Consider the following 308-nt stretch of genomic DNA (forward strand, 5'->3'; position numbering starts at 1 on the left):
CATAGAGAAGGAAATGGGGTTGGGAGAGGGATTTGGATGGACAGAGGTAAGCAATGAAAGAGAAAGGAAGGTTTTAAAAACAATACTCCCCGTTTCCTGAATAAGGATCTTATCAAGAAAAATGTCAAATCACATTTTTGGCTCTCAATTCTCTCCTCCCTCCCCCCGCCACCTCTTTTTACCAAACAACTGGGCCAGGTACTAACTACCTCTCGACCAGGTTATTCACACCCCCAGAGAAGTATTTTTAAATAATGATGTTAGCAGTTGCGGGGAGGCGGAGTGACTGGTTGGTGTCTTCACCCTCT

Source organism: Mustelus asterias, chromosome 10 (genome assembly GCF_964213995.1).
Source record: "Mustelus asterias chromosome 10, sMusAst1.hap1.1, whole genome shotgun sequence".
Classification (NCBI taxonomy): domain Eukaryota; kingdom Metazoa; phylum Chordata; class Chondrichthyes; order Carcharhiniformes; family Triakidae; genus Mustelus; species Mustelus asterias.